Here is a 10,513-nt window from a genome sequence, read left to right as displayed (position 1 = left end):
CCGGAGATCTTCTCTCCCCCCCCGCTGGAGCAAAGCATCACAACTCCCCCTAAACCCACAGGGACTCACACAAAGCCTGTAGCTGCTGGGGGGCTAGCATGGAGGTCCGGGAACTTGAACCATCAGACCCCTCTGGGACGCATCGACCGAAGCCGAGTGAAGTGGCAACACCTGCAATCAGGCTTCCCCTGGAAGGCCCAACGCAACACTCACCTCCCTGAAGCTCACAAACAGGCGACTAAGCCGGCTCCCAACCGGATAATCTCCCCAACCGCAACACCCCTATGCAAGCGGGGCACCGGCTGAATCTACCATACTACCGAAGCACTGGCCCGCTGCCACGAGGTGGAAGCAGGTCAGATGATTAGCCTCACACACTCGTATATTGGGACTCTTACCTGCAGTTCACGTTACAGCCTGTCTCATTAGTGAATAATGCCATCTGTGTCATGTACATTCCAGCATTTTATGCCATTATGATTAATGCTTAAGCAGTCGTATTACTAGCAATGTCTTATTTACTTAGCCTGATCCTCACAAGTTTTGCTTATAATACTCAGATGTACTTATATAGCATGCTTAATTTGTTTATCACCCGCTATGCCTGTACTATCATGCATGCCGATACTCATGCTCCTTAACTATACCTATGCCATATAATTTACTAAGCTTTTAAAAAAAAAAGTGCTGTTAATGATCGCCAAGATGTTTTCTAATATGTCTTATTTCATCTGCTTGTACCAGCTATCGTGGCGATACGAGCATGTTTGTCAAACTTTAAGCACTGCAAAAATAAAGAATTTAAAAAAAAAAAAAAAAATTAAACCAATTATCTCATGTTGGCTGTCTGAGTCAAAGCCAGGGGAGGTGTGGCAATGGCTACAAACACAGGAACACATGTATTTAACTCCTAAATGGCAGATAATTGAGCAGTGAGACTGCAGAGGCATGATCTATATACACCAAAACTGCTTCAGTAAGCCATTTGTTTAAAACCCATAGTGTCCCTTTAAGCATATTTGTCTGAAATGTGTCCATTCATACTTTGGTGCTTTATTCACATATCCCCAATTTAGGCTAAAATTCTGTGAGAATAGCCACGTAGAAGAATGTTTCCGCATCAGATATTTTTGCCTAACTGTTCCCATGATCCTTTCCATTTGCTACAAGTTGGAGCGAATTGTAGTGAAATGAAAACCAAATGGCGCATGGTTTAACAAAAATAACAAGTTTGGAAATCTATCAGATATAGTCACAGCCTGGCTATTTTTAATTACATTTAACATTCATTAGAGTGTGCCGTTTAGTGAAGAAACTCCTGTGGAATTGGTAAATGGGGGAAGAATATTAGCTAGTGCAATCTGACTTCCCAAAGGAATTCTGGGGATTAGTAGCTGCAAACCCAGCAGACTCTATGGGAAGACAAAGTAATGTTAAGTACAACTCCCACTATTCCAAACTAAGAGCATTACCTGATATGGAGCAAGTGCCATGAGCTGAATTATGCGTTTATCAGGAAACAACAATTCAGACTTTTTGGAAATAAATACGATTAACAAATGTGTGTCATATATTTCTAATATACAAAACCCACTGCACTAACTCATTCACTAAACAGCAATTTAAAATCTCACAGAATATATTAGTTTTATTTAAAACCACCTCACCTAGGAAAAACAATGGGGGGTTAGTTACAGTATATGATCATACATTGCATAAGCCTGCCACAATGTCGGTTTACCCCATTTTTCGTCAGGTCCTACTCTAGCAGCCTAATGCCTGTTCTTATTAGATTGATGCACTTACTTGGGAAATGCTTCCTCCTGAGACTCTCTGCAGGTAAAGGTTAAATAGGGCCCTGGAATGAGTAAACGAGGCACCTGTGACAGGGAGGGGTGCAAAACCAAGGAGTTGGCCTGGACTCCCATATATATATATAAATGTGTGATATAACTCAGACGTTTATATAAATCTTGATGCTAGAGTGTTCCTTTAACTGTACATATGAAACTCTAAACTTTGCTGAATTACACCTTGCTCTGGCATTGAACCAGGGGTGGGAGGTTGTCATTTTTAATGACACCAGCTGAATTGCAATTTAGGCTCAAATTTGAAGATTACTTTTTGAAGTTTAGAGTCAGAGCGTAGTATATACTCTCCTTCGAGTCTCAATCAATGACTCCATGGAATACGTCCTCTAGTAAAATGATGCAATCACTTGTAAGCTTTTCATAAAGGCAGAGAATAGAGCAGTGAAACTGCAGGGGCATGATCTATATACCCAAACTACTTCACAAAGTTGTTTTGGAGACTATAGTGTCCCTTTAAAAGGACACTATAGTCAACAAACCAACTACAGCTCATTGAAGTTGTCATGGTGAGTATAGTCAGTCCCTGCAGCCTTTTTGCTGTAAACACTATCTTTTCAGAGAAAATGCAGTGTTTACATCACAGCCTAGTAACACCTCCAGTGGCCACTGCTCAGATGGCTTCTACAAGTTCCCTACTGCCATTCCGCTGAACTTTTCTCATAGAGATGCATTGATTCAATGCTGATTGGCCTGGTCGGCATTTGGCCCCACCCCGCCTCCTTGGCAATCTCAGCCAATCCAAATTTGTCCCTATGGGACCAGCACAGCACTGGAAAAAAAGTAAAGTTTTAACTTTTTCTATGGGGGGACAAATCACCTAAATGGTGTTTTTAACACTATAGTATCAAAGAAGCAGTTTTTGTGCCTATATCATGCCGCTGAAGTTTCACTTTTGTTCCTGTTTATACAGCCCTAGCCACACCTCTACTGGCCGCGAATAACACATCTTACATGAAAACAAAATGGTTTCATTTTCAATCAGATGTTAACTTACTTTACAACAAGCACATCAAACTCAAAGGCTAACATGGGCCAAATACACAAGGTTTACGTTTATGTGGGCTGCAAACTGATTCCAACCCAGAAGTGACGGGAAGCCACAACTGTCATTATGACGTAATGACACTCGCAGAGATATCGTGGTTACTAATAAATCAGCTAAATCGTGAGACCAAGCCGACGTGGTAACTAGGTGATAAATCAACAAATTTGACAAAGTGAAAACGTAATCATGATAAAAACAACAAGCAGGAATTATACATTTATATATATATATATATATATATATATATAAAACATCTTATTTAATAATTAAAAGCATATTTATTTATTAGGCCCTTTCAATCTTCATTGAAGACTCTAATGGAGTCTAATAGAGCCTGGACTGGGTCTTATTGGGCTTTAATTGGTGGTGGTGGTAGTGACTGATAACCCGCCTCCCCCCGGTACATTCACAATCTGCTGCCCCCCATCTAATTTCTACAAAACCCCAGCACCCTATTATTTTAAACCCTAGCACCCCCCTGTACAAAACCCCAGCCCGCCTGTACAAAACCCCAGCCCCCCTGTACAAAACCCCAGCCCCCCTGTACAAAACCCCAGCCCCCCTGTACAAAACCCCAGCCCCCTGTACAAAACCCCAGCCCCCCTGTACAAAACCCCAGCCCCCCTGTACAAAACCCCAACCCCCCTGTACAAAACCCTAAACCCCCCCTGTACAAAACCCTAAACCCCCCTGTACAAAACCCTAAACCCCCCTGTACAAAACCCTAAACCCCCCTGTACAAAACCCTAAACCCCCCTGTACAAAACCCTAAACCCCCCTGTACAAAACCCCAACCCCCCTGTACAAAACTCCAACCCCCCTGTACAAAACCCCAGCCCCCCTGTACAAAACTCCAACCCCCCTGTACAAAACCCCAGCCCCCCTGTACAAAATGTTAAGCCCCCTGTACAAAACTCCATTCCCTGTTTAAAACAAATAAATATTTCAGCATCTAGACTTATACTTTACTCACCTTGTGTACCTGGTGTCTATACCCCCACTGGGGCCGTCCGCAGATTGTGACACAGACAAAACTCCTTGAAGGCGGAGCCTGTAGACATCACATAAGGACGTGACGCCCGCCTCCATTCACTCCTGGACCGCCTCCGCCCGCCTCCATTCACTCAGGTGACTCTTTTGTTGTGAGTTAGCCATTTTATCTTTTTTTTTTTGACCATTTTTATTTTACTACCTGGCATCTGAGTTTTACTTGTTCCAGAGAGATACTACTCCAAAGCATCCTTGGTGGGGATTATATCACTTACTCCCTATCATTGAGCAGTGCGTCTGCCCAATTAAATGTGAGTAACCATTTGGTATTTTTATACACTCTCCTGGTTTTATCACAGTGAGCAATATTGTTGTTTTTTATGTTACATAAGGTCCCCATCTGACGAGATATCTACTTACAACAGTCCCTCACGTATCCCATAAGTGGGGATTATACCACTGTACGCTGTTTATACTAGAGCTAGTTTTTAGCTCTCAAAAACGTGAGTAGGACCATATAGACCTTTTTTATCGGCTGCTACCTTTTTGGATTTTATTGCACTATTAGATTTTCTTTTCTCTTTCATACGGATCCCACTACTCCATAGACGTCTCTACCTCAGATAGAACTGTGATTGTTCTCTCATCCAAAGGTTTTACTGGACTCTTTTTGGACTGTTCTTTAGTCCCTTAAGGACCAAACTTCTGGAATAAAAGGGAATCATGGCATGTCACACATTTGTCATTGTTTATTTCTATATTACTACTTGCTTATATTTCATTTTATATATTATCTCTGTGGTGCCACCTTTCTCTCCTTCCTTGTACCTATATTCCTATAGGGCCTGTGAGGGAGCCCTATCCTTTAGGTGCTGCCTTTAAGTTTTCAAGCGCTGATCCTTCGGTACACTTTTCACGTTGAGATGAATCTATGTAAACTAGATAATTCTACAATATACTGTCTGAATTATTTGAGTTGCCAAGAAGAAGCTTGTTTGTCTCTTCCTTGAGGTCTCACGGGTATATTGCTATTTATTGTCCTCTATAGAGAAATTGCTAATAAGAGTATTGCCAGAGGACGAGATAGATAGAATATACTATAGTAACCAGATACCAATGCAGTATATCCTGAATTACTAATCGATACGCTACCAGGGCCTAGCATTTAGAGCAGCAGGTTAGATAAAAGAAACCCACAGACGGTAGTGTGCCTGAACTGGTACACCTTCAGTGCCAGAGACGCCAGCGCGGTATCGTCACACCTGCACTAACAATTCCCCTTGCTTCTTTCTCTCGGAGGCTTACCCTGGGCCAGGGAGGGGTGGGACAGAATCTGCAACCTGTGAAGTTGGCCGGCCTCTCCTGATGATGTCAGGGGGAGGGGGTGTGATTTCCTCTGCTCTTCTTCCAGACTCCCCAGGGGTCCTGGGAGAAGAGCAGTGGAAGTCACGCCCCCTCCTTCTGACATCAGGAGACCCCGGCCGACTCCTCTGGCTGCAGGGAGAGAGGTGAGTTGAAAAATCAGAGTCCCCTAATGAAACCTAATTCTAATTGTATTTTATTCATATAATTTGTAAAATAAAAAAAATGGTTTTCCCACAACTGGGTGGTATATTTATTTCTCATGTTTGGTTCCTCTACCAGGGGCTTGGGAGACTGAGGGTGCACAATATCTTAGCTATTCCAAGAACTTTACTCTTCCGGACCGCAATCTCAGATGTCCCACCTGGAATCTGTTGAAGCCACTCCCCCAACTTAGGGTCACAGCCCCAAGTGCTCCTTTAACAACTGGGACTACTACTGCCTTCACTTTCCACATCCTTTCTAGCTCTTCTTTCACTCGTTGGTATTTGTCCACCTTCTCATGTCCCTGGACCAGAAGCAAGAACCTAGACCTGCTTGATTGGTACTACAACAGAATATATATTTTTTTATTTTAGTGTATTCTACAGGAGAGGGAAGACAAACCTCCCTGATTAACAAATCCCTAGGTTTCACGGAGCACAATCAGATGGTTTTGATCAAATAAAGTTGTTACAATGGCATTTTAATTGCATGTCCTCATTTTATACAAAGATATGTACCGGTTAATCCACTGTCTCTTTACCATCCCTGCCATGCAGGAGGGGACACTGCTCCCTGTGAGATTTACACTGAGAACGTCAGAACATTTTTTCTTTCTTACATCAGTAAAATAGATCTACCAACTTTTTATTTTGCTAATTATCAATGAACATCAGGTTTAATTCATGAATAACAAGGAAAAATGTGATATCTCGCACACAGTGCCTGAAGTGGGCTCCCTTTGTGATGAGGCCAAGTAGTCACAATCTTTATAAAGCAGCTACTACAGAATGTGTCTTCTCATGTCGTGTAAGCTGCGATTTATAATCAAAGTGCTTTCCACAGCTATGGCAAACATGTGGTTTCACGCCAGTGTGAGTTCGCTGATGTGCAAGAAGACGAGACATGTAGTTAAAGTCTTTCCCGCACTCAGTACATCGGTGAGGTCTTCCCCCGTTGTGTGACCATGGGTGAACAACAAGGTATGACTTGTAGGTAAACTGCTTTCCACATAGATGGCACATATGAGGCCTCAGACCTGTGTGTGTTCGTACTAAAGGAACTAAAGGCTTGGAACTAAAGTGTTTCCCGCACTCACTGCACTTGAATGGCTTCTCTCCTCTATGCATTCTTTGGTGGACAATAAGACTATGGCGGGTGGTAACTTATTTGCAACATTCACTACATTGAAAAGGTTTCTCACCCGTATGTTTCTTCTGATGTACAAGAAGACGGGATTTGAGAGGAAATATTTTTCCACAGTCATTGCATTCGTAAAGTTTATTTTCCTTGTATAGTGCAGGGGGTGTGCTGAAATTGTATATTTGGTTATTGTTTGACGAACATGCACCATCATTATTCCATGTGTCAAACCGCACATCCTTTGTCACTTCAAGATCATCGACTGAATGAGCATTTAAAGCGTGTGGGTTTTGGTCATTTTGACTAGATAATGAAATACACAAAGTATTTGTGATTTTAAAGGAATGTGAATCATTAGGGTTTTTATCAACAAAGTTTCCATCCTTAAATCCATGAGATTCATTGGCATTATCCACACCTTGTCTCTATGGGATTCATCAATCACATCCCCAGGCTTATTGTTTATCTGGCAGGAAAGGACAAATGATGAGATGTAACATGTTTATTTTAGGGCAGAAATAAAGGAGAGATGTAATGAAAGATAAAACAAAGCACAGATAAAAGGAAGAATCAGTGGACAACAAGAAGAGTGAAGGTGTCATACCACACCTAATATCTCAACTGAAAGAACATCCCTGCTAGAAGCTACTAAAAGGGTAATGGAAAGAGTTTTGGTGTTTATTTGCTAACCTGTGGTAAAGTAGCTGTGATGGGAACAGAACCAATGATAGCTAACGTACATCCATATTGTACTAGAGGAAAGTCTGGCATTTATTGTGGCTATGCCTTTATAATGTACGCATCTCTTGGAGATGTTTGCATTAGCATGAGCAACAGAGATAAAATTACAGATTAATATAACAGTACAAATTAACATTTAAAATTCCAATCTGGATATTGTACCAGTAATGTATTACGGTCTATTAAATACTCACCCGGGTAAGTAGGCGCATGCGCTTCCTTCTCATTGACCATGTGGCGCCTCTCACTTTTTGTGTCTCTTTGATCGACACTCGGTACAATGTCGGTGCCACCTGTTCAAAATATTTATTACACAGGAAAGCAATATAGATAGGATGTTGAGTCTGCTGGAAATATCAGAGTTAGGGAAAATTAACCAGGAGGTAAAGAAGGTCCATTCAAAATGAATTATTAGAACATCATATTAGCAGAGCATATATACTGCATTCCCAAAGAAAAATATTAAATTAAATCTCCAAATAACAATACAAAGCTCCGCTCATTGTCCCATACTCCAACTTGCATTGCATTATGGGATTTTCATGCATTCTCTTCCTCATCACTATAGCATATGATATCCCTAAGCTGACAGCAAAGAGAGCAAGCAAAACTATCTATTAAAGGGACTCTATAGTCATCCAGACCACTGCAGCTCATTGAAGAGGTCTGGGTGCATATTGACAGGTCCCTTAACCCTGCAAAGGTCATTATTGCAGCTTTTAAGAAACTGCAATCATTACCTTTAAAGGTGTACTCCACCTCTAGTGGCTGTCTTGTAGACAGCCACTAAAGGGACATCCGGGCTGTTAGGCGACTTTTAAATACTTTGTGTCCATTATTTTCTGCAAATACATTTTTTTTTTTAATCTTGCCAAACAATAATAATATGTTAAAAATACAAATAATATTATCTTAAAATATAGTTGTCCATTTTCTGATTAGATGAGGGTTTAGGATTCAGAGAGGTCTCTTGTATCTGTGTGTAAATGGATTTTTACTGTATCAATTTCCTGTTCACATTTCTCATCCTCCTCTCCCAAGACTTTAGATACACTGTCAGGATTTTCATTAAGAGTTCCTTACAAATTCACATTTAAAGGGATATTACAGGGAGAAAGTAAGATATAAATCGACTTTTTATAAAATGCATAATATACAGGATGGGCTCTTTTTTTGCTCTGGAAACATTACTGCAAACAGGTCAATGCAGAACGGCTGTTGACATTCCAGGAATACTCTAAACCAGTCCTGCACAGGGCCGTTTGAAGGAATTTGGGGGCCCCAAGCAAAACAGACATGGAGCCCCCCCCAAACTCCAACCCCACCCCCCACATGCACGCTCAAGGTCTGGGCCCCCCGGCGCCTGCCCCCCCCCCCCCCCCCCCCCCCCGAGTCCGCCCACAGGGATGCAGTGTCTGCAGGGCCGGTGCAAGGATTTTTGCCGCCCTAGGCAAAAGTAAAGTTTGCCGCCCCCCATGTGACATCACAGTGCCCCACCCATATGATCTGCCATGTTAACTAACACAGTGCTGCAGTGCCGCCGTGTTTACAATAAAAGGCCTGCAGGGACAGGCTATAGACACCAGAACCACTACATTAAGCTGCAGTGGTTCTGGGGACTATAGTGTCCCTTTAATGTGAGGTAAATTAGAGATTAGTGCCACGAATAATATACTAGATTGCCTACTTACAACCAGATGAGGATGATGATGGGCTTCAGCTGCCGTCTGGCTCCACTGGTCTGGTGTAGAACAGGCTCTCTGGAGGCGGTTTGTAACTGTGGTCACAAAAATCAATGTTCTGGGAGAACGGGAAGCAGCTCCATTTTTGAGGGCCATTTACACAGCTCAAGGTCTGGGTCCCAGGGTCCACCTTCATGTTCCACCAATGAGTTTGTTCACAGGGGTGTGTGTGTGGGGGGGGATGTCCTGATGTGTGTAAGGAATGCATTGTGTGAATCTGTGTTTGTATGTGTAAGGGCTGCAAGGTGAGTTTGTGTATGTATGGGATGCAGTGTGTGTGTCTGTAAGGCAGTGTTTCCCAACCCAGTCCTCAAGGCACACCTACCAGTCCAGGATTTAAGGATTACCCAGTTTTGTCTAAGGTGTTTTTAGAAAAAAAAAGAAAAAAACACCTTAGACACAACTGGGTCACCCCTAAATCCTGGACTGGTAGGTGTGCCTTGAGGACTGGGTTGGGAAACACTGCTGTAAGGGATGCACTGAGTGTGTGGAAGGTGTGCATTGTGTGTTGCTGTGTGTAAGGGATGCATTGCTTGTGTATGTGTGTCTGTGTGCAAGGGGTGCATTGTGTGTGTGTGTGATGGATGTCAATCTCTCCCCCTACCCCCGTCAATTTCCTTCTTCTCCCCCCTCTCCAATTTCCTTCTTCTCCCCCTCCCTCTCATTTCCTTCTTCTCCCCCTCCCTCTCATTTCCTTCTTCTCCCCCTCCCTCTCATTTCCTTCTTCTCCCCCTCCCTCTCATTTCCTTCTTCTCCCCCTCCCTCTCATTTCCTTCTTCTCCCCCTCCCTCTCATTTCCTTCTTCTCCCCCTCCCTCTCATTTCCTTCTTCTCCCCCTCCCTCTCATTTCCTTCTTCTCCCCCTCCCTCTCATTTCCTTCTTCTCCCCCTCCCTCTCATTTCCTTCTTCTCCCCCTCCCTCTCATTTCCTTCTTCTCCCCCTCCCTCTCATTTCCTTCTTCTCCCCCTCCCTCTCATTTCCTTCTTCTCCCCCTCCCTCTCATTTCCTTCTTCTCCCCCTCCCTCTCATTTCCTTCCTTCTCCCCCCCTCCAATTTCCTTCCTCTCCCCCCTCAAATTTCCCCCCTTCCACTCCCCCCTCAAATTTCTCCCCTTCCTCTCCCCCCTCCCTTCCTCTCCCCCCTCCCTTCCTCTCCCCCCTCAAATTCCTACCTCTCCCTCCCCTCCCTCAAATTTCCTTCCTCTCCCCCCCTTCAAATTTCCTCCCTTCCTCTCCCCCCCCCCAAATTTCCTCCCTTCCTCTCCCCCTTGAAATTCCCTCCCTTCCTCCCCCCCAAATTTCCTTCTTCTCCCCCTTCAAATTTCCTCCCTTCCTCCCCCCCCAAATTTCCTCCCTCCCTCTCCCCCCCACTCCCTCAAATTTCCTCCCTCCCTCTCCCCCCCACTCCCTCAAATTTCC

The sequence above is a fragment of the Pelobates fuscus genome, chromosome 9, assembly GCF_036172605.1.
Source record: "Pelobates fuscus isolate aPelFus1 chromosome 9, aPelFus1.pri, whole genome shotgun sequence".
Classification (NCBI taxonomy): Eukaryota; Metazoa; Chordata; class Amphibia; order Anura; family Pelobatidae; genus Pelobates; species Pelobates fuscus.
This window is presented reverse-complemented; position numbering follows the sequence as displayed.